The 24,375-nt window shown below is 30.5% G+C and overlaps 1 protein-coding gene across 2 annotated transcripts in view; it reads right to left on the minus strand.

Annotated features, from left to right (window-relative positions):
* Positions 1-24,375, minus strand: part of LOC117179905 — a 121,814-nt gene that overhangs the window by 41,802 nt on the left and 55,637 nt on the right. For both annotated transcript variants that reach the window (XM_033372107.1, XM_033372106.1), the window contains one exon: positions 8,173-8,198. The gene's annotated coding sequence lies outside the window, so the exon portion shown is untranslated. The remainder of the gene's footprint in view (positions 1-8,172; positions 8,199-24,375) is intronic.

Consider the following 24,375-nt stretch of genomic DNA (forward strand, 5'->3'; position numbering starts at 1 on the left):
AATTCGCAACTATTTAAAAGTTGAACTAATTTATTCATTAATTTCAAAATAAAACTGAGAATAATGTCCGATCATTATAGCAAATGTGCCAAGGAAATTAATACGCCTTAAATACTTTATGTACCTAATACACAAATTTTCAATTAAAAATTTGTTGTCTTGAATGGCATTTATTTATAATCGAATAAACTTGTTTGACTTGAATGGTTCAAAGAATAAATTGCGTTATTCGCTAAAAATTAAAATTTTCTGAATTTGGTCATGAGACCAATTTGGTACACGCGCTTAGCTTTCAAAGTCATTGCCAACTCTCTAAACCTGAATTATTGAAAGGTGAGCCATAAATTTGCATTAGTAACATTCTTGCCTAACTTATTAGTCAATTCTGTAAAAGTTGCGTTTTAAAGTTTGATGTAGTTTATCGGCAATTAATTACCAAGTCTCTTTTTGTACGTTACCGACATATTCGGCCTTCTTTTATTTTCAGTTAAAAGACAAGCGCTATCAAGTTACTATCGAAGGAGAATATAAATATGTATGTATGTGTATGATAGAGTTGTAGCTGCTTAAATTTACAAAACGTGTGCAGGCTGTTGCTTCCAATTACCATAAAAAAATGTTAAGGAAAAGTACCCGTACCTGGCCATTCGGTGAACGAACCCAGAAGACCGGAAGTCGCGATTTATTGAATACGAACTGTTGGAAATGCATGTACGTAATTTTCTCACTGCCTAACATGTCCTACTAGTACTTAAGGTTGGTATACATAGCAGAAACACGCAAACACAAATCGCACAAATATCTCAACAACATCTTCGGATAAAACATTGCAGATTCTATTATACTCTCGCTTATTTTTCAATCAAAAAAAGCTTAGTTTAATAATTACATTACAAATGTTCATTCAGAGAAAGATTTGGTTGAATCGCGCGGTGGCCGAAAAACTTCATTTTTAAAATCCCCTACCTTTAGACTGATTTTTCCCAGGCCAATTTTTTTATTTTCCCTGGCCATTAATACCAAAGACTAGAATTTTAATTTTGTAACATATAATCTTTTATAAACGAAACAAAAAATTAAAAATTCATCTATTTCAACCAAAAAGACGACTTTCTACCATAAAACATGGATTTTTAACCCAAAAGGAAGATTTTTGAAAAAAACTGTTGAATAATCGTCCTGAAAGATGAACTTATAACAAAACAGTGGGATGTTCAAACAAAAGAGATTAAACTTCAACTAAAAAAGTTGAATTTTTAACAAAATAGTTGGATTTTCAACCTACAAAGATGAGTATTCTCAACAAAAAGGCGAATTTTCAATCAAAAAGATTAATTTTCTACCAAAAAGACGAATTTTAACGAAAAACATGAATTGTCAACCAAATAGTTGAATTTTGAGTCAACAAGATCAAGTTTCAACCAAAAATGTAAAAGTTACATTTTCAATAAAGAACACTAATTTTCGGCAAAAAGGACGAATTTTTAACAAAATAGTACAATTTTCAACCAAAGAAAGGAATTTTCAAAAAAATTAAGAATCTGTAACCAAAAGAACACATTTTTAACAAATTATTTCAGCTTTTAACCAGAAGTAGAAAAGTCCAATTTTCAACCAAAGAGATAAACTTTCAACAATAAAGTTAAATTTTTAACTCGAAAATATTAATTTTCCACAAAAAAGACGAATTTTCAACAGAATAATTTAGTTTTTAACGCTAAAGTTGAATTTCTAAACAAAAAGACGAAATTTTAACAACTAAACATTCTTCAATCAAGAAAGAAAAATAGTTAATCAAAATTGTTAAACTTTTAAGCTAAAAGATGATTTTTCTGTAAAAAAGTTAAATTTTTAACCAGAAAATAGGAATTTAAAAAAAAGTTAATTTTCAACCAAACGGTTGTATTTTTAGCAAAAAAAAAGGAAATTTTCACAAGCATGATTAGTTTTTCACCAAAAAATAAACCAGCTTTTAAAAAAATAGTTAAATTTTCAATTAAAAGAATAAAAAAAATTCTAACCAAAACAAGAATTTCATAACAAAGCGCTTCAACTTTGAAAAAATTTATTATTGAAAAAACTTTCCATTATATCCTTATGAAAATAGTTTCTTAAGGGTCTTGGGGTCGCTGAATACGAATGTGGGCTCAGATTTTGAAAATTCAAAATGGCGTATCCAATATGGCTGCTGAAATTAGGAATATTTTTGGGTTTTATCTGAAAATTGGTATACAGGGGTTTTGGGGGTCAGTGATCATGAATATGAACTCAGATTTTGGAAATTTAAAATGGTGGATCCAAGATGGCGTCCGAAACTTGGAATATTTTTGGATTTTTTTCTGAAAATTGGTATACAGAGGTTTTTGGGGTCGCTGATCACGAATCTGAAACCAGACTTTGAAAATCCAAAATGATGGATGCAATATGGCGGTCAAAATAATAAAGTTTTCCGGATTTTTAAAAAAATTAGTGTACAAGGATTTTTGGAGTAACTGATCACGAATCTGAATTTAGATTTTGAAAATTCAGAAAATTGGTACTAATCCATATTTTAGGTGAGTAGGCGTATATTTTTTCAAACCTTAATATTCTAAATATTTGTCATTTTCAACACAGATTCAAGATCAGCGACCCCCTGCCTGTTCCAACTTTCAAAAAACAATTTAGAAATATTTTGAATTTTGGTCCGCCATTTTAAATGTTCAAAATTTAAGTTCAGATTCGTGATCAGAGATACCAAAAACTCCTGTACACCAATTTAAAAAAAAAAACAAATTTTGTGCGCCATATTGGATCCGCCAATTTGAATTTTTTAAATCTGAGTTCGGATTCGTGATAAGCGACTCCAAAAAATCCCTGTACACCAATTCCAAAAAATCCAAAAATATTCCAAATGTTAGCCGCCATATTGGACCCGCCATTTTGAATTTTCAAAATCTTGAGTTCAGATTCGTAATCAGCGACCCCAAAAACCCCTATGTACCAAGTTTCATGAAAACTCATTTCCCTGAAAAATTTATGCCGGAAAGGGTTAAAGGATTAATTTTCAGCCTAAAAACAAAATGAGTTTTCAACAAAATAGTTAAACTTTCAACCAAAGAGATGGATTTTATTTAAAATTGATGAACCTTCAACTGCAATATTTAAATTTACAGTTTAAAAAAAAAAATTTTTTAAATGAATCTTCAAATAGAGATGAATTTGAATCTTCAGTCATGTAAATAAATTGTCAACAAAATAAGATAAATTCTCAACAAATAATCTAATAGTTAATATTTTAACCAAAAAAGATTAAATTTCTACCAACAAGGATGACTTTCTAAATTGTTGAATTTGGAACAAAATAATAAAAATTTGTAAATAAAAATGTAATCGTCAGGAAAAAGCAACTGAAAAACAGAAACACAAAAACAAGGTAAATCAATTACTAACAGGAATATTATATGCAAGTGGCCGCAAACTTATATCTTTGCAAACAATATATCATCGAATGGACGTATGTACATGACCATTTACATCAGGAACTAATAAACCTAAATGAGTGAAGTCAGTAGAAAATGAGATATCTTTTAGTCCAGTCATCTGGTACTTTTAGATGGTAATTTCTGGGGCAGTCATTTTTTTTTCTCTTAAGTACATTATTTGTGGGTGCATAATATGGGGTTAGTTTCTGTGAACAGGACTTCGTCCCGGAACACGGAATTTTTTGGGAAAAGGTGCAAAATATCACATTGCATTGGATTGGTGCTCTCCTGTGCATTTGAGCGGTGAAAGTGTTCTTACAACAATTAAAGTAGATACAATTCTGCGAAAAAAACTTTGCTCTATTGCCAATAGTTTCGGAGTTACGGCCTTTCAAAAAACCCCAATTTTTTCCAAAAATCACATGTTTTTTTTGTTTCTCTGTACCTCGGATCCTGATGGCCAGATCAAAAAATGCTTAACCTTATGAATTAAAGTAGATGGAAATAACTGTAATTTCAAAAAAAGAACATTATCCTAACTATAATAGATCGCGAGTTAGCACTTGCCAAAGGTGACACATTTCGACCTAAATTTACAGGTAAATTCCCAAAATTCGAAGTTTATTTTGTGAATAACTTGTTTCGGGGTTGTCACAGAAGAAAGTTCCCAGAGAATGAATACAAGAGAACTTAACTCTGCTTATGTTAAAAAAAGAAAAGGTTCCTACTCTCAATAGGTAACGAGCAATGACCTTCCAAATATACCTATTTTTAAAATCTTTTTTTACCGAACCAACACTACTTTCGGATTTCCGGTGAGAAAAAGACAAAAAAAAGCATATTTGCAAGGTCATTACTCGTGACCTATTGGGAGTGGGAATATTTTCTTTTTTTTCTTATTCACGCAGAATTAGGTCCTCTTGTATTCATTCTATGGGAACTTTCTTCTGTAATAACCCCGAAACGAGCTATTTACAAAATACTGAACTCTAAGAATTTAGCTGTAAATTCAGGTCGAAATGGACCTTTGGCAGGTGCTAACGCGCGATCTATTATAGTTAAGATAATGTTATTTTTTCGAAATTACAGGTATTTCCATCTACTTTAATTCATCTGTTGACCATTTTTAGATCTGGCCATCAGGATGCAAGCTACAGAAAAACAAAAAAAAAACACGTGATTTTTGGAAAAAATCGGGGTTTTTTGAAAGGCCTAACTCCGAAACTATTGGCGATAGAACAAAGTTTTTTTACGCAAAATTGTATCTACTTTAATTTTTGTAAGAACAATTTTACTTCTCAAATGCACAGGAGAGCACCAATCCAATGGAATGTGATATTTTGCACCTTTTCCCAAAAAAATGACCGTGTTCCGGGACGAAATCCTGTTCACAGAACCTGATCCCATATTACACACCCACAAATGAAGTACTGAAGGAGGTACCATCGCTACAAGAATTTTCATTACCATTTCAACCAAACTTTCACGATACTTAAATATGATCACCAAAAGTACTCAGTTAAAATTTCAGACGCCTAGAGTACTTTATAAATAAGTTATTAACGTTTTTAATTTCTTCATATTTAACATTCCGTCTTATGAGATATGGCGTTTTTGAGTTCTTTACTGAGTGATATCTAAGTAACCACCATTAAGATATTATTGACAATTTTTTAAATGAAAAACAAGTATTTCAAAATTGAGGTGCAAAAATAATACTAAAGTAAGTAAGTCATACGAGTGTAGGTATTACAACTGCGTAGTCGACTGATCTCGGTAGTAGCGATGGTACATCCTTAAGAGAAAAAGAAATGACTGCCCCAGAAATTACCATCTTCGCCCTATTTTTCTGATCAGATGACTGGACTATTTGGCATTTACATCACAAACTAATAAACCTACATGAGTGAAGTCAGTAGAAAATAAGATATCTTTGAATAAATGTCTTACAGCGCCGGGTTTGCCAAGGGGCACGGTGGGGCTAGTGCCCCAAGCCCCGAGGGGCCCCTGACCCCAGAAAATTACGCACGCTGCAGCAAAATTGGGATTTTCTCTGCCCTTAGGAGCGCCCATTCGAAGTTTAGCCCCAGGCCCCGAAAAACGTTAATCCGGCGCTGATGTCTTACTATAAACGTTAGAAATTAATGAAACTTTATAAACTCTTTAAATGATAATATGCTTAGTGAGTTATAACTGAAACAATCGTAAAGCACAGTCATTAAATATGAAAGTTTTAGAGTTTACAACTTACAATCAAAAAACATATTATTAATAAAAATAAGTAGTCCAAGGAGCCTTTTCTAAATTTTAATATCGTATTACGACATCATACATTATTAAACTAGTATCACAATGAATACTGAAGAAAATGTTGTTACTGTAAATTACCAAGTAATGGTATATTCGTTTATTAAAACGAAAGAGTATTCTTCTGCAGAGCAGAAGATGGTATTAAATACGTTGTTAAACTTTTCTTTGCTATTGTTAGCAGTATTTTAGTAGATATCCTGCTGATACCCATGTAGAAATTCAAATGGGTAAAGTAGTCTGGTTCCCGACCATTCGACCCCACTTAAAGTCGGGGGCTAGTCGGGTCAACTGAATAGCCCCTGACCAGTAGCGTCACGGTAGATTAGTCGGGGCCTGATCGGGCACTAGTAGGGGTCATATGATAATACATCTGCGTGGAATATTAACCAAACTCCCAAAAATTTGTGGAACATCTCTTAAAAGTTTGTCAAAATACTTATTACTTACGGAAATCTCCATAAACTTTTTGGAAATATTTAAAAGTGCTCAAATTTACCCAAGAATTAATGGGGAACAATATCCTACTCTTAAAAATGCATAAATTTATGTAACTAAAATTCCCCAAAATTTGTGGAATATTAATTTAAAAAAAAACTTCAGATAGAAGGCAACAATGGAAGAGCTTTTTTCTGAAGAAACCGCCATGTTTGGTCACGGTAGTCTCTGCTCCAGCTAATTATGCTTCGTTACGTGTGGACTGCTGTCTTAAACATTCGACGCTTCATTTCTGTTGCGCGAGAGGCGGCACATCGCGCCCTTGCGGATTTTCTTTAAAGCTACCAGTCCAGAACGGCAAGACTCAAATGAAGGTGGTAGCGAAATCTGAACTGTACCGTGATTAATAGTTTACTAATAGGATACTGCTCTTCACTGACTAATCAAAAGCTTTTTCTCTTGCCAATTTCAACTACAGGAAGGATTAGTCTTTATTTACACATGATAAACCTTTCAGATCAATTTAAAAATAAGCATCTGAACAAATTTAGAGTCTTATGACTTTCGGCAGACTTTTCACCTACATCTATATGTATTTTTTCCAATATGGATTTTCTTAAAATTCCATACAAAGGTATTTATAAATGTTCCTAGAAATTCGCAATTTTCTAAAAAAATACTACAAAAAAATAAGATTACTTCTTTTTGAAGATTTTGATCGTTGTTTTTATAAAAAGTTGATTTTCGTACAAAATTATTAACTTAATAATTATCTATTAAGAATATTTGAGACGAATTTAACATTAATAAAGCTTTTCTCCAAAAAACGGTGTAAAATTAATGTTAAATATATTCTTAGTGTTTTAGAATAAAAAAATCATTACGCTTTTTTAGATATTACCTCATTTGATAAAACCTCGCCCAAAACTCAAACATAAGAATAACCCGACCAGAACCCCACTAGCTCCCGACCAGAGCCTGAAGATTACCCGCACGGAAATTAGTGAACAAAAAGACCCGATAAGCCCTTGACCAACCACCGAACAGGCCCCGACTAAAATTTTTACAACAAAAAGCTCAACTATTCCCCGATTAGTCCTCGACTTGTTACTTTGTCAAAATTAATAACCCAACTAGCCTCCGATTAGTGCCTGACTTGCAATAGGGCCAAATGGGGTTATTTCCACACGGGTATTTTGTTGTAGCCTATCTACCTTCTGTCGTTTTTATTTTCCTTTATCTCAAAGATTTTGTAGTTTGTGAATTAATTCTTTTACAACTATATCTCTGACATTTCTCTTCACAACCAAATTCAACTTCTCTTGCATAGATTCGGTATCAAGTGTGGCATTTTTTATAATCCTTTTATGATGATTTTTAATCACCCTCTAATGTCTTGTTTTGTTGTTTTTGTACACTTTCTAACAGTGCTTTTTTAAATTAAAATATGAAAAATTGATCAAATTATGAATTTTCTTTATCCTGATATGATCCTGATGTTCAATTTTTGATTTTTATATGTAAAATAAAATTTTATTTTTTTAAATTTAAGCTTTAGACTAAAAATAGAGATAAAAGAGGAAAATATTACGGAATAGAGGAAATAGAAGACCATTTTCAAAATAGAGGAAATAGAGGAAATAGAGGACCGGCTGTGATCCCTGTAATTTTAAATTCACTATCCTTGACATTTATTTAAATTGCCACTTATAGAAATTCCCTGAGTTTTGTAAGATTTTTCTACAATCCCTGATTTTTCCCTGACAAATAAATTACCTGATTTTCAAATTTTGCCTGGCTTATGGCCACCCTGAGTCGACGTAATTATTTTTGGCTCAACCAAATAATATGCTTATTATATGAATAACAAAATAGTTCCTTTTTGGATCCAGGAAAACTCGTCTCTTATGTGGTAAAATTTACATGAAATATAGATTGAATAAATGTAAGTTTTGATACTCACTTGCAAGAAGCCTCAGGATATTTGTCCTGAAAAATAAAACACAAGTATGAACTATAAGAAAGCAATTTCATTTTTTTATCGGTATATCTAAAATGAGTAAAAATACCCAATTACAATACTTTCTGTGTCAATAAGCAGGAAATCCCCGAGATATTATTTATAGAAAGTTGGATAAAATAAGCTGCAAAAAAATTGAAATCTACAATTATTTGCAACCTTTTTTAACCAACCTGCGATAAATAATATATAGGGGATTTACTGGGAAAATATATGTTTGGTAATCGTACAATGGGACTCTTGCATACTTTCAAAAATATGTTTTCCTATTTATATTAAAATAGCACTAAAAATTGAATAACATTTATTGAGAATATATTTTTTAAATAAGATGGAATATTGTTTTTAACGTTTAAACTTTTTTAATGTTTTGCGGGAACATGCGAGTTGGGCATGCGTCGGAAGTAAACATCAGTCTGATTATCTTAGTTGACGGAAGAAGTAATATGGCCGCTAGTGATTGAAGTAAACATAAATTATTTTGCCGTTTATTATTTAAAACGTGTTTTTGAAGAATATATAAAAATTAAAAAGGTTTTTCAAATGATTAAAATTTCACTAAAACCGGCACTTGAGAAGTGTGGCAGTGCGAATGTGTTAAAAGTCGATATGTGGATGCTTACAAAATTTTTTTCCAGCTATCAGCTGCATACTTCGTTAATCAATGGAGTCAATGCATTCCATTATTCTGATTGGTTCAAAATTTTGTAAGATGTGGCGTGTCAAAGTCGCAGAATTCAATTAATACGTTTAATTTAGAAATCTTTGAAAAATTATATAAGATATGCTGAAATATATTAGCAGCAACAAATAATTAAATAATTAAATTGTACTATAAATATAATTAATAGTCTCTTGAATCTGCCTCGAAAGTCCACAAATTTGAAAATACATGTTAGTATATACTATCTTAAATTCAATTTAAACAGTTACAATTTCTAACTTTCCAAATAAAAATATTGCATTTTCAAGAAAATAAATGACTTTTTAAACATATAGATAGATGTCACTTTTTGCTTTTAAAATAAAGGTAGAAAATCGCGATTTTTTTCTGAAATTTTCAACTTATTTTTAATTTGTCAATCACAGCGCAGAAATAATTAAAGTTTCACAAAAAGTGATTGTTTACAAAACTTATGATTATTTTGAACAATATTTTCTTAGAAAAAAATGTTGCTACGAATTACAAAATGTAACTATTTATAAATATGTAATTATATAGATTTGGAAAAATAGGAAAATCTATTATAAGTAATAAAATGGCAAGAAAAAGTGAATATATTTGCGATATAGCATGAAAGGTTTTAGAAAAATAATAAATATAGTATCTAATTTTATTGTTCCCGTGTTAAAACGTTTTAAAAAATGTATGATAAACGATCAGAAATGATAACAGTTGCAACAATGTGTTATATACATTAAGGAATAAACAACTTGCGAAGCACAAATTTTCATATTTTCAGTTATTTGCTAATTCACTGAAAACTACGAAATGTCCAAAAAAAAAAGCAGTCGATTTTATATCAATCGAGGGAAAGAGCAGGCTTTTTTAATTTTTAATTTTTGAAAAGACCGAGTCCTTTATATGAGAGTGTACAGCCGAGAGTACTAACGTTGAGAAGCGCGTTGGAATTGTAAACGGCGTCGCGTGTTTTCTTGCATAATGAATATTTCTGTTAATTTTCAATGAATCGATCTAAAAATTTTCAGAAATCGTCCTCCAATAGTAAGGAAGAAATGGCTTTTGTAGACAAGGTTAGGGTATAATGTATATGTATGCAAAAATTTCAAACAGTTTCAATAATATTTTATTGAGTGCAGACGATTTATGTTTTAAAATATAATTCAATTTGGCGAAATATTTTCACCCCTTTTTCAATTTTTTTGTTAAAAATATACATCTGAAAGAAAAACTTTAAACAGAAAAAAGACGTTTGGACAATACTGTCACGCGTTTTCGGACTCACTACCCCTTATTGTATCCGGACCTTCAATTTTAAATTCAAAAGTAAAATTTTTAACCAAGAAGGTTAAGTTCTATAAAAAAAAAAGAATTTTCAACAAAATATACATGAATTTCCAGCTTTAAAATATAAAATGACAAACAAAAATTGATTGGCAAATTTTCATTTGTAAAATTGTTATTCAACCAATGAATCTTAAACTAAAATAATGGAATATTACATTGGAATGGTTCAACTTTCTGTAAAAGAAACAAAACAAAAATCAGCCAAAGAAAAAATGACTTTTCAACCGAATAGCTCACTTCACAACCAAAGGGATGTACTTTTAATTAAAATTATGAACTTTCATCTAAAAAAAATTAATTTATAACAATAGCGATTACTTTCAGCCCAGTAATTGAATTTTGATTCCGAAAAAAGATCAATTCTGAATGAAAAATGTAGTAGTTGATATTCCAACCAAAAAAAAACGACTTTTCAAAAGGATCTAAATTTTCAATTAAGAAAAATTTTTTATACAAGTGAGAGAAAAAATTACAAAAGAACTGTTGCATTTTTAAGCAAAAAATGAAACTTCATACGGACACTTTAATTCTCAACTAAAAACGATCAATTAAAACCCAAAAATAGAAAAGGTACATTTTTGGTTAAAAAAATTAATTTCGAAAAAAATCGAATTAACAACATAATAGTACAATACATTAATATATGGCTAATTTTACAAATGAAGAATCATCGATATTCAATTTGCTATTCCAATTTAAAAAAATTAATCACGTTCTCGAAAAAATCCCCTGACTTTAAAATACATATCCTGATATTTTCAGGGTTTCTAGGTTTTCAGGTAGAGTAGAGCCCTGATTATCTAAGATTCATGCCAAAACCTCATTATGAAATCATCCATTGTCCATTGTCATATACTCAAGAGTAGGTTCTCGCAAAATTTTTATTTTCTTTTTATATACATAAAACTGTTATATTTAGAAAATAAATTTCAGGGTATCCTGAGAATAAAGTAAAAAAAACTTGTCTGCAACAACTATATGAATAAAGAACACTGACATTAGCAGACAATGATCCCAGAATATTTCCCGTTAGACCGACATTTTTTGCATCGTAATATTCCTGTGTAATGCTGCCTACAATGAGTTTTACTGTCGTGGGGCCAGAATGAAATAATGTAATTGGTAAAAAATGCAAGTCAATACTAACTCTTTTTTTTCCTCAATTTCTTATAATACAGCTCAATATTGAAAATAAAGGAAGAGGTTTTAATCAAATCTTTAGTAATTGGTTATGTAAACAATAATAATAGTATCTTTGTAGTGAGCAACCCACGTAGATAATTGGTGACGGTTCTATAAAAACAAATGAACACTGAGCATTAAATTACAGACAAGCCTTTTCTCCTGAATTTTAATTAGTAATAGTGTTACTTAGTAAAGGCATTACCAGTGAATATTAATTTTTTTCAATTAAAGAGAAAGTACCTGCGTGTCAAGCAGCATTTTTCTTTCGCCGCACTCCAATCTAACTAACTTACTGTGTCCTAAAACAATTCATGTATACCAAATTACGGAAAAATGGTTGATTACAAAAAAATCTTCCACGGTAAAAAGCCGCGCTGTCTTTATCTACAACGTGGCTTCTTTTTATAGAAAGCGCGCAGAATTTTCCCCATTTGAGGGGTAAAATAATTTTGAATAAAAAATACTAATTTAGAACTATTTCATTTTAAGCTTTGGAAATTTTTGAAAATTTATGATATGTCAAATAAAAATTTTTTAAAAAAGTTAACCTTCAACCAAACAGAAATTTCAAACAATAAAAATAAACATTCAATGAAAAATGTAATGTTTGATATTCCAATAAAAAACAACACCATTTTTCAACAAAATACTTGAATCCTCGATCCAAAAAGATTAATTTTTAATCAGTTGTATTTTTAACAAAAAAAAAAAACATTAACTACTTTAGAAAAAAGACGAATTTTTTGCAAAAAAGTTACATTTTTTAACCCGAAAATATGAATTTTCCATAAAAAAGTTAACTTCCAACCACGCATCTTTCTTCTATCAAAAAGATGAATTTTTTACAATAAAGACCAAATTTTCAAAGAAAAAGATGAATTTATAACAAAAAAAAAAAAACTTTTGAACAAAGTAGTTAAACCTTTAACTGAACACTTATATTTTAAACCAAACAATATTAATTCTCAACCAAAAATGTAATAGTTGATATTTCAATCCAAAAATGTTTTGATTTTAAATAAAAAAATAGTTCAATTCATAAAAAAATTAATGAAATAGTTGAATCCTCAACCAAAGAGATTTATTTTCAAATAAGAAAATTAATTCCCTGAAAAGAAAGACAATTTTCAACAAAATTGGGCACATTTTCATACAATGACTTGATTTTTGAACTAAAATTGTGGATTATAAACAAAAAAGTGAATTTTGAACAAAGTAGCTGAATCCTTAGCCAAAAAGATTTTTAATTAAAACCATGAACATTTCAATTTTTTTTTTTTTAATGAAATTTTTACCAAAATATATGAAATTTAAAGGAAATTCTTGAATTTTCAACAAAAAAAAAAGTTCTGTTAAGAATAGGAAAAAATGTTAGTAAAAAATTATAATTTTAAGGAAAACCCCATTTTTAACCTAAAATATAAATTTAGAGTGACTATTTATCGTTTAATTTTCTTTGTTTATTTGCTTTAAAGTTATATAAATATAATTTTTCTAGGTTTCTCGAGAAAATTCAAACAGACTTTTGGAGAATTCTGATATGTCGAAAAAATATGTAGAAAATTTCTAAGAATTTTGTATTTTACATGATTTTGACGCTTTTGACATTTTGACGCTGGGAAAAAATGTAAAAATATTTTATAAATATTTAGAAATCTTTATTGGTTTAAAAATATTTTTAATCTCGTTAAACGTAAAAAAATGCATAAATATATTTCAGTCAGTTTCAAAGAGTTAAAAAATAAAGTTTTTAAATGCTCCCGGAATCATTTTAAAAAAATGAACTGTTTTGTTGACAATTCGTTGTTTTTGTAAAAAAATAAACTATTTTTATGAAAATTTACCTATTTAGTAGAAAATAAAATTTTATGTTAAAAAAAAACCTATTTTCGGGTTGAAAAATCAACTGTTTTGTAGGTATTTCGTTTTTTACTTCTACAAGAAACAAATTTTGTTTAAAAATTGATGTATTTTTTTTTTAATTCGTCTTTTTTGTTAAAAAAAATAATCTTGTTTGTTGAAAAATTCTTCCTTTTGGTTGTACATGCAATCATTTGCTTAAAAAAATTTCAATCTATGTGGAAAAATCGTTGTTTTTTTTTGTTGAAAATTAATTTCATCTGAAATCTTATATATTTCATTTTTTTTTGCGAATTTCTTCAGCATAGGATGTAATTTTATCTGCTCACTAGACAATTAATGTATTTTATTAAAAATTAATCTTTTTTGTTAGGAAAAAATCTAGTTGGTTGAAAAATGTTTCCTTTTGATTGAAGATTCAACTATTTGGTTAAAAAATTGTTTTTTTGTTATTGTTGAACTCAAATGGTTAAAAATACGCGTTTTCAGTTCAAGATTAATTTTTTTAACTGAAAATTTGATGATTCCATCTTTGATAAAAAAAGTATATTTTTTAGTTAAAACTTAAACTATTTGGTATAAAATTCATCTTTCTTAATTGCCAATTTGTCGAATTGATTGAGGATTAAACTACTTAGTTAAAAATGCATTTTTCTCTCTCGTTTAATGCAACTGGTTAAAAATTTGCCTTTTGGTAGAGAATTCATTGTTTATGGTGAAAAAGTCATATTTATTGATGAAAAAAAACTTTTTTGGTGGAAATTCATCTTCCTTGGTTGTAAATTCATCTGAATTCGAAAAAATTCATCTTTTTGGCTTGAAAATTCAACTATTTGGTTAAAATTGGAATTATTTTGTCTAAAGTTATCTATTTTGCTTGAATTTTGAACTAGTTAATTAAAATTTAATTTTGTTGTTGTTAAAAGATCGTCCTTTTATTACAAATTCATCTCATTAATTTTATTTGAAATGATGTATTTCCGTATTATTTCTTTTTTTTCTTGAAAAATCACTCACGCAGAATTTTGGGTTACGTTACTTGGGAATAGGGAGGGGGGAGATAGTCCAAAATTGATAACGTAGTTTACGGACGACCCCTTAGAGGTCATTCGACAGGCAACAATTCTAATATTTTTCTTTTTTTAGGTTTCTCGCTTCTTTTTTAAAACGTGTAATCACGTTTCAAAGTCAGCAGTGATTTTTAGTACCGCTTGCGCTACCCGTGTAGGTAATTTCCGACGGTAGTGTATGTACCAGAAGGAACGTAACTTATGTACTTATAATGAAAAACACTTGCGTGTGCTTATACCTATGGTATACACATATACAGTATACAAGTATGCATGCATACGCGGGGAGACAGCAAGTACCGGCGCGGCGGCGTCGTGCTTGGCAAACTATGACGAAGGTTAGATTATCTCTTATTACGGATCTAAATGTTTTACATGTACTACAGCCGCGAAAATACATTGTCGTTTTACGGATAGCAAGTCGCGATGCGATGCGTCATGGTCGATGCAATAACTGCATCGCCGATGCGCCACGCCGCGCTGCACCACGCCGCCCGGCCGGCCAGCCGCGGTCTAGTGCACACAATTTCGCATCTAATTGCTGCACTATCAACTCTAAGAGCAAGTTGAGATATCGATCCTCCCACATTAAGCCTGCTCAATCGTTATCTCAAATCAAAATTTAATAATCTTTCGAATGTTTTAGAAAATCTATAGAAATAGGGGAGAGGGCGTCCATAAACTACGTTACCACTATAGAGCCCCGTGTGGAAATAGCGGAGGTTAGCCCTGGTACAACATTGAGTTTCACGATTGAATTTCTGAGTCCTGTCGTTGAAACCTTTAAATGTTCATAAAAAATTACATTTCATGTCATTGTAAAAAGTTGTAAAATAGTCTAAAACGGGAAAAAACAAAATATCACGCGAAAACAAATTGTAATTGATTTAAATTATTTATTTAAAAAGTATTTTACTGATATTCCTGCTAAAAGTTCGTGTATTTTATATTTAAATAACGCCGCATAATAATAAATAATCAAAAAAAAGAGTATTTAAAAGTAAGTACTTTAACTTTTCTGAACTGTAGCTTATGAGGATGGCTTTTTCAACGAGTTTCAACTTGTCGGTTTAGCGCAGTGGTTAGCACTCCCGACTGCTAAGCGTTAGATTTAGGTATAGAGATATACGTAGGTTCGATACCCCGTAGCGTTAGAAATTTTATTTGTAATATACTATTTAAAAATTTAATATACAGGGTGTCCAAAAAGTCCCGGGACGGTTGGATATTTCCTCAGGTAAAATATTTTTCAAACAAATGAAAGTCATTCCTGAAGTAAATTTCAACGACGAATTCAATTTTGACCTTGAAGTTGACCTTCATGGCTTTTCAAAGGTCAACTTCGTTTTTTTAAATAGAAACCCCCTTTTTTACATCTGCAATCGACAGAGCGGAAAATTCTACGTTCAAGCACGCACCCAAGTCATAGGTCAATTGCGACGTTTAAGGTCAGTTAGAGGTTATTTGAAATTAACAAAGTTTTCCAAGAGGTCAGTGCAATTCCTGAAGTAAATTTCAACGAGAAATTCATTGGTGAGCTCTGTATTGATCTTGGTGATGATCTTCAAGGTTTTTTCAAGGTTCTTTCCAAGCAGTTTACGTTTAGCATTACCCAGGAAAAACGACGTGGACGTAGTAAATTCTGCTCCCTTTTGGGTGCTTGATTAGCGTGAGTCCCCTTGCCTCTCACGCTTCAGTGAAGATGTTCGAACTGAAAACCTTGACCTTCTTGACAAAAAGCTATGCGATTGTAAAAATGTGTCACAGCATTACGAATCATCTTCCTATCAATAAAAGTAGCCTCTTGCAGAATCCGATTCTGCAATTCGTCTAAGCTTTGCGGTTGCGTTGAGTATACTTTGCTCTTCAAATAATCCCAAAGAAAATAGTCGAGAGGCGTCAGATCAGGAGATCTAGCAGGCCACTCGATTTCACCCCTTCGTCCAATCCACCTTTGAGGGAACTGAGTATCCAAATATGCTCGAACCTCCCTACCGTAATGAGCCGCTGCTCCGTCCTGCTGGAACCAAATATTTTGAAAATTATCGCCTGTAATCTCCCTTATTCTTGGTACAATTTGGTTTCTGAGAAGCTCTTCATATGCACGGGCATTGAGATTACCATCGATGAAGAAAGGGCCTATCAATGTATCTTTGAAGATACCGGCCCAAACATTAATCTTTTGTGGATATTGTGTGTGACTCTCCAACATACAATCAGGATTTGTGTCGGACCAATATCTACAATTTTGCCTGTTAACTTCACCTTTTAAAGTGAAAATGGATTCATCTGAAAATACTGTATTGTACAAGAAAAGAGGATCTCTATCAATTCTGTCAATCATAATTTCACAAAATTCAACCCGACGATCAGGATCGTCTTCATTGAGATCATGTACCAGATGAACTTTGTGAGGATGGAAATTAATGCTTTTTTAAAAATATTTCGCACTGTCTCAGGAGCAACGTCACGCTCATCACTAACTCGACGTAAACTAAGGTGTGGGTTTTCAACAAATGCTTGGGCTGTGTCCATCTGCATCTCCTCAGATACTCCAGATTTTGGCCGACCAGTTCTTTGAAGGTCCTTGATAAATTCATGGTTTATAAAGCGCCTTACAGTTCTTTCAATTGTTGATTTTGAGACAGGATTTAACTCTTCTCCATTACGAAATGTTCGATTAAAAAACAAACGAACTTGATCATAAGATCGAACTCGATTTCCCCAACTACGCATCATTAATACAGATAACCTCTCTCGTTCCGAAAGTTTAGCTTGCGCCATAATAATCTTTTAGCGAAAGATAGTAAGTATGTACTCGTAATATGGTATCGCCTTAGGTATTGACTTAGGTATCGGAAAACGGTATAGGACTGTATAACTCTTCGGGAGGAACAGAACTTTCACCAGAACACCTGGAACTTTTAATGAAAAATTTCCTTATGATTTTACACTATTCAAAATGCTGTAACCAATATCAATACAGAGCTCACCAAGGAATTTCTCGTTGAAATTGACTTCAGGAATTACACTGGGGTTTTTATTTAAAAAAAAAAACAAATTTGACCTTGAAAAAGCCATGAAGATCAACTTCAAGGTCAAAATAAAGATCACCATTAAATTCCTCGTTGAAATTTACTTCAGGAATGACCTTCACTTTTTTGAAAAATATTTTACCTGAGGAAATATCCCGTCCCGGGACTTTTTAGACACCCTGCATGTATTTACTCTAAACAGGACTATTAATATTTAAAGTCAAAATACTCGGAAACATTTAATATTTATTTTTTAAATCTTTTTTGTCTCTCAAAGACTACGTGAAAATAGTTAATGTTGCCTGTGTGCTGGGCGTGTGGAATTTTATATATTAATATGCTCCAATTCTACAGTAAAAAGAATCAAATTAAATACAAATTGTATACAAATTTATGTTTTTAGTACAAAATTCAACATTTTGGTTGCAAATTCTTGAATTTTATTAAAAATTCGTCTTTTCTGGTAGTAAATTAAGTTTTTGATTACAAAATTGACAATTAGGCTTTAGAGTTGAACTACTTTCTTAAAAATGCATTTTCTGGTTAACGATTCAAAATTTTAGTTAAAAATTCATCTCTTTGTTTGGAAATTGAATTTTTTTGTTCGAAATTCCTTTTTTTTCATTTGAAAATTACTTTCCTAATTGAAAATTTACTTATTCCATTTACTATTTCACTATACATTTCAGAGGCCAAGCATACAATCATTGGCCTATGCTAATCACGATGTCTTCACGGTCAATGATTTTGTTTGAAAAGTCCTATTTTTGGGTCAGAAATTCAGGTACTTGTTTGGAAGTTGAACTACTTTGCAGGTATTTTTTTTAAGGTTCCTGATTTTAGTTGAAAATTCATTTTATTTGTTTAAAATTGCATTAAGAACCAAATAATTGAAACTTCAAGCAAAAGAAATGAATTTTGAATAAAATAGTGCCACTTTTAACGTAAACAGTTAAAAAGATGAATTTTTAATTTAAAAGGACAAATGTTTAAGAAAGTAGTCAAATTTTAAAAGAAAGGGGAATTTGCACACAAAAAAGATGAATTTTCAACAAAATACATCAATTTTCGAAAAAAAAAAATGGTTGTATTTTAAAGTTGAAATAAAAACTAATTATATATAAAACAGTTATATTTCCAATTTGTTTAATTTTTAAACAAATAGCTGAATTTTCAAAAAAAATTTATTTACAACTCGAAAAGAAGAATTTTCAACTAAATATGTAATATTTGCGATTTCAACCAAATACAGTCCACCTTTTCAATACTGCCGCGATCAGGTTTGTAGGGGAATACATTTTCTCGGAAAGGGGTTCTCCACCACTGACATGCTCACGAGCTCGCACGAATTTGAGAAGCATTTTCTCAACAGTACTCCGGTGGCATTAATGCCTCGTTCAGAAGTAAATTTAAATTTGCGAGGCATTATTCAGAGAGTCGGATCCGAATTTCGGACGAGTAGGGGAAAGTGTAGGAGTGAAGCAGGGGCTAAACATTATTTTCAAAGAAATGAAAATTGGGACCATTTTTTGAGATATTTTTTTTGTACCTTGAAATTTTTTGAACCTAAGAACTTTTTTTATATGTAAAATGTCGGCCTCAAACTTAGAGAAACGCAAGAGTCGAAGTAAATTATGTTTATGTACTTTTTTTTACATCTCGCAGATATGTTAAATGTACAAAAAGTTCTTAGGTTTAAAAAATCTCAAGATTACAAAGAAAATATTTAAAAAACTGTCACATTTTTAGTTTCTGTGAAAAAAATTTTTAGCGAAATTCCTACTCAAATGATGTACATAAACGTAGCTTATGGTCTTCTGATCCATTTTCCAAAGTTTCAGTCCGATATTTTATTTATAAAAAATATTCAGTGAACTGATAAAGTAAGTGTGGTCGGTAATATAGGTATTTGAGTATGTCATATGCCCTTAACCTAATGAAATAGTTCCCTTTTCAACAAAATAATTAAATTTGCAATCAAATAGAATTTCCAAACAAACGAGAAATATATGGTAGAAATACAATATTAGACTTGTTAACTAAAAATATTTTTATTATCTTATTGGATTCCATGAATTCATCAATTGCCAAATCGAAGTTCATAAAAGTTCAACTGGTTCCGGTACAGCGGCACCAATCAGAATTGGAGTACCACGTGTATCAACTCTCCCTTGAGGACCTCTACTCACGCCTAACTAAACACCGCACATCCCTACTTGAGTCTCACCAATCCTCGCGACACGTCGTCAATTCTCGGATACACTAAATCCAGAATCACTAAATCCAGATTAGACTTAATTTTGATGTTAAACGGAAACATCAAAGATTTTAAAAACATACAGAAAAACACGCGAGACCTCTGTCGGTCGCTTGATGAAGTTTATAGGCAATGACATACGATGTCATTTCGTGTCCTATATGAACTTAAGCACAGAAAAAGCAGAAATAAATTTTTGTTTCGGGTAGTTTTGAAGTAGATAGAATTGATTTTTTCGCATTGGAACAAAACAAGATAAAATAAAGTTGACATGGTAAGCATTTCCAATGTGATGGGTTAGTCTTAAGACGTGAAGGTAATTTTTCTTGCAGGTAAAGATTACATTTTTTTTGGTTAGCAAACCGATAATTACTACTATTTTGTTTACAAATATTAATAGGAATAATAATTCTGTAAATTGTTTGATAGAGTAAAATTGTTGATGAAAGTTTTGTTTTATCTTCAAAAAATGCCTCAAGGTAAGAACGCTCTGCATGTCATATCTTTAATATACACAAAAACTAACCTTAAACAATTAGACTACTGCGCACAGGATCAAGTAATGATAAAATTTGTTGCGGGAAATTTTTTAGAGGGATAAAGTTTTATTCAGACAACTTCGCTTTTTTAAAACACATGTATTGTCATTGAAAAACAAAAGAAAGTTTAACCGATATTTGGTTAAAGTGTATCCTGTAAAGTTAATTTTTTTTGCAGCGAATCTTTCATCGGAAATCGATATAAAGATTATCTTCTGTATTTTTTGTGTATCCTATAGTTAAAGATTAAATATGTTTGTCTCAAAAATCTAAATTTTTAGGGTAAACATTATTCTCCGTGTGGAAGTGAATATGGAAGTGACTGATCAAAAAACACCTCACACTGATAGGGTTATAATATCATGCATGGAAGCGCTTGCCCTATTAAGAATAATAGTGCAAGGGATATTATACATACGCACAAATGCACACAAACAGATACACACACACATTTGTGCATATGCATGTGTAATATCCCTTGCACTATTATTCTTAATAGGGCAAGCGCTTCCATGCATGATATTATAACCCTCCTCCGTTACGCTTTGGAACTAGTGGGAAACGAGATATATGTAGGGGCAACAAGATTAATCAAGGTTATAAAGCAACCAACTTGTAATCTTATCGCGCATCCCGAGCGTTTTATCAAACCGACTGCTTGTGTAATGTGGAGTATATATTGTTTTCTTCCTCTGGAGAAAAGAATATTTACGAGACAGATTCCCTCATCAATTCTAATTTACAGATCCGGCATTAAATATGTAGTATATATTAATTAATATCGTTAACACTGGCTCATCCTTACTATATCTAATCTAATAGAGCTCAGCAAAAGTCAGACTCACGCGACTCGTGAGTCGCATGAGTCGCGTGAGTCTTCTGAGTCGCGTGAATCGGGTGAAACTCTGAAAACTTGAAACATTAATTATTTCTGGAGGACGTTCATAACGTATTGCTGGGAAACAGAGGCTATGGGACGATTTTTCACGAAAATAGGGGAATCATAAGGGAATAAATTCGTTTAATTAAGGTTAATATACATATCATAGGGTTCAGTATAAAACGCACATTAAATTTTTCTAATTTAATGTCGAAATACAGTAAATTTTCAACAAAATAGTCCTATTTTCTACCATAAGACATACATTTTCAACCCAATTTTCAACAAAAAAGTTAATATTCAACTAACGAAGATGAATGAAACATGAAGTTTTAACCAAGAACGATACATTTTAAACCAAATAATTGAATTTTCAATTTAAACCTTTATTTCCTGAAACTGAAATGGAATCGTCAACCAAAAACATGAAATCTCAAAAATCAAGATTAATTTCCTAAGGGCAGACACTTTGCAGTCTTTCATATCAATCAGGATTGATTTCCTTATACATTATTAGATTTTTTCAAATCAAAATTGCTCCTTATTTTCGAAGCAAAATTTCTTCTATTTCGAAAAATCCAATACTAGTAGCATTTTCAATTTTTATAGAACAATTCAATTAAAACAATGCATTTTTAGCCAAAAGGATTACTTTTTTACCAAGAAAATTAACATTCTATAAAAAATGAATTATCAACAAAATACGTGAATTTTTAATAAAAAATCTAAGTTTTCAACAAAGAATGTAACTGTTAAATTTTAAAATGAAAAAATTATCAAAAAAGTTAAATTCTCAAACAAAGAGGTCAATCTGAAAAAATGAATTTTTAATAAATGGGTTCATATTTTAAACCAAGTTGGTGAATTTATACAAAAAAGTTTACTTTTGAACAAAGAAGACGAGTTTTAAACAGAGAAATTGCATTTTCCAAAAAAAAATTCAATCCAATAGTAGAACTTGAGGTAGAACTTTCAAACTGAATGAGATTAATAACGAACTACAATAAATTATTACTCCTTACAACCTACTAAAATACCCAAAAACATTTCAAAGACTTTGAATCTTTTTAAAGCTCTTGAAAATTCCTTGCATTTTATAAAAATGCCCTGGAATATTTTTAATTACTTTGACCCTCTTTAAATTAATTAAATAAGATTTGTTTAGGATAAGAAAAAGTTGAAGTTATGGGTACAGGTTAACATTTTTATTTGATGATTTAGATTTTATTTTAAAAGATTAATTTTATCCTTTGAAGATTCCATAACATTTTTAAGCAGAATATGTTTCAAAAGGATCAAAAACAATTTAAACCTTGAAAAGATTTCAAATTTTTAAAAATAAATGGTAGATTTTTCAAGATACGAAAATAGTTTTAAACTTAAAAAGAATTTAACAAATTAAAAACGATTTTTTTCACACAATTTATTTTGAAATCATATTTAAAAAACTATCAAAACATTCCCAAAGATTTTCAAAAGAATATTCAGAATTTCAGAATTTTTTCCAACAATAAAGTAACATTCCCAGGAATATTTACAGCTATTATTTATTTAGAAACATTCATTTAAGAACAATACTTAAAATATGTTTTTTTAACAGTTCAAAATATATTTAGGAATTTAAAAAAAGTCTTGCATATATTTTATACTATTACAAGTTTAATATTTTGTAAAATCCTATGAAAAAATTTTGCTTAAAAATTTTCTAGATACATTTTCGACTTATCGGAAATCTTCAAAAATTTATTTAAATTTTCTCGAAATACATAAGAAAATTATATTTATATAACTTCAAAGTAAATAAACAAAGAAGCTTTAAAGCCAATGAGCAATGAACGTTACAAAATAAATAGTTATGCAAAATTTGTATTTTGTATTAAGCTTTATTTTTCCCTTCAAACTATAATTTAGACCAAAATTTTTTTCTTTCTTGACCTGAAAATCTGTTTTGGTTGATTATTCGTATATTTGCTTTCGAAATTCATCTATTTTCGTCGATATTTCATCTTCTTTTAGTAACATTACAACTATTTGGTTTAAAATTAAAACATTTTTTGGTTGCAAAATCAACTAGTTGGTTATAAGTTAAATAACTTTCTTCAAAATTCTGTTGTTTCGTGGAAAATTAATAATTTTTTCTGAAAACTTATATTTTAGGATTAAAAAAAACAATTGTTTTGAAGAAGATTCCTTTGTTTTTGGAAATATTTAATCTCTTTGGTTAAAGATGAACTTTTTTGTTGAAATGTCGATGTGACACATCTGAAATTTTTAAAAAGCGTTCAGAATTTTCTAAAGGTTCTTTGGAAATTATGTTTGTATCATCTTAAAAACAAATAAGTAAATAAACCTTCAGAAATCCGTGATTTTTTCTTGATTTCCCGGTTTTCCCCGACTTGCGCCCATCCTGTAATATCAGAATCAAATCTTCTTCGAGATGTAATCTGATAAGTGTAATATGTTTCCAAGATTCAATCAACAACATATGTAATGAGATAAGCGCCTTTAATGGACTGCAAGATCATTTCCATGCTCATTGCTCACATAGACTCGCGTGAACGCAATCAAGGTCAGTAGAACGTGGTAAGCTCGGTGATTAGTGTGAGCAATATGATTCGGGATATTCTTCAGTCAGCCACTTTCAATTAAATCAGTTACATAGCAACTTTTAATTGTGTGTCACGTAATATTCCTAACAATAAGTTAATACACCCGGAAAAATTTATGTATACATTATTCATGCTGTATAGGTATATTTTTTATTTTATTTTATTGATTTTGCAGCACGTTTCATGTCTAGGGAACATTCTCTGTGTCTGTGAATTGGGAAGAAAAGAGTACAACTGCGCTCGATTTCACAAAAGAAACTTCCGCAATTATGTATTCAAACAGTAATACATGAATCTAAATTTCAGACAAGATAGTCGGTTGATTTTGAGATGTAACCAAAAGGATAATTTGCCCGTTGAATGTCAACCGATGACTGTAATATGACTTCAAGTTACGCACTTGGTTGAAAGTCATCCGCCTTATGCACTTCAAATGAGATTTTAAGGTTAATTTAAAGAAAAGAAATTTATGTAACGCGAGCATGGTTTCCTAGATTTCTCGGCGAGGTTTGGGGCATCAAAGTAGGTCTTTGTCGGTGAAGGGCTTTACCTGCACTTTGCTCTGCGCATTATTTGTCCCTTTAAATTACCAGGTGTATACATATGAAACCGGTATTTTTTCAAGAAAAAAACACATTTATTTCAAGAGAATGATAACAAATATTTTATTCAAAGTATGCGC

The sequence above is a fragment of the Belonocnema kinseyi genome, chromosome 9, assembly GCF_010883055.1.
Source record: "Belonocnema kinseyi isolate 2016_QV_RU_SX_M_011 chromosome 9, B_treatae_v1, whole genome shotgun sequence".
NCBI lineage: Eukaryota > Metazoa > Arthropoda > Insecta > Hymenoptera > Cynipidae > Belonocnema > Belonocnema kinseyi.